Genomic DNA, 1,066 nt, shown 5'->3' on the forward strand with positions numbered 1-1,066 from the left:
CATTCCGGGGACGTTGCTCATGATCTTTTGCTATGTATAAGACTTTTCTTTTTAGTTATGTTTTGACTATGAGGGTGAGCCCGGTAGTTTGTCTTGGCCCCCGCTAAGTACTCATGTTTAGAGGTGGTGTTGGACAAATTGTGTATTATGCTTGAGCTTGACTCATCTATGGTATTTATGTACCATTTCTTCTTTTTTTTCTCTTGCTCCCTTAGTCCCGATTTCCCCCTTTGATTATGCTTATTGCTTATGGTCATTTTAATTGCTTCCGCGACCAAGGATGTGTAATGATACGCTATGAGGCTTGTTTGGGGTTCCTTCGGGTTCCCCATTCGCTGGTCACGTCTAGGCCCTAGGCTTGGGTCGTGACATTTGGGTGCCTCTGTTTCCCAACCTCATGATCTGGAAGGGGTCGGAGAACATATCTCTAATTAGTATGTTCCCTACACTAGTGGTTCTGAAGTGGGAAACTATCAGGGTGTAAGAGTTGGTCCACATCCTCACATGAGTCATGGTACTCAGACCATGAATCCTCATTTTCAACAAATGGTTGAATTCTACCACCATAAGGTTGAATCGATGCATGATCCCCACAAGATTAGCTTTGAGAAAATGAGGAAAATGGGTGGAGTGGAGTTTGAAGGCACTGTTGATCCCATAGATGCTGAACAATGGCTTGATCGCATGGAGAGGGTATTTGAGCAGTTGGATTGTTCAGATGTTGCCAAATTTAAGTATGCTATTTCATTATTACAATAGGATGCTTATGATTGGTGGGTAAGTGTTCCGAATTCCAAGGTAAAACCTTCTGTTCTTACTTGGGATGATTTTCTTAAGGAATTTCGTATGAAGTGTGTCCTACCTGCTTATTGTGATGCAAAGAAAAAGGAGTTTTTGAATCTAACGCAACGAGGCATATCTATTGCTAAATACAAACAAAAGTTTCTAAGGCTTTCTCGCTATGTTGGTGGTATTATTAAAGAGGAAAAAGACAAATGCAGGAAATTTGAAGACGGTTTAAATGATTCCACTAGTAAGAATGTGGCAATCCTGCAACATGAGAAAT

The sequence above is a fragment of the Solanum stenotomum genome, chromosome 5, assembly GCF_019186545.1.
Source record: "Solanum stenotomum isolate F172 chromosome 5, ASM1918654v1, whole genome shotgun sequence".
NCBI lineage: Eukaryota > Viridiplantae > Streptophyta > Magnoliopsida > Solanales > Solanaceae > Solanum > Solanum stenotomum.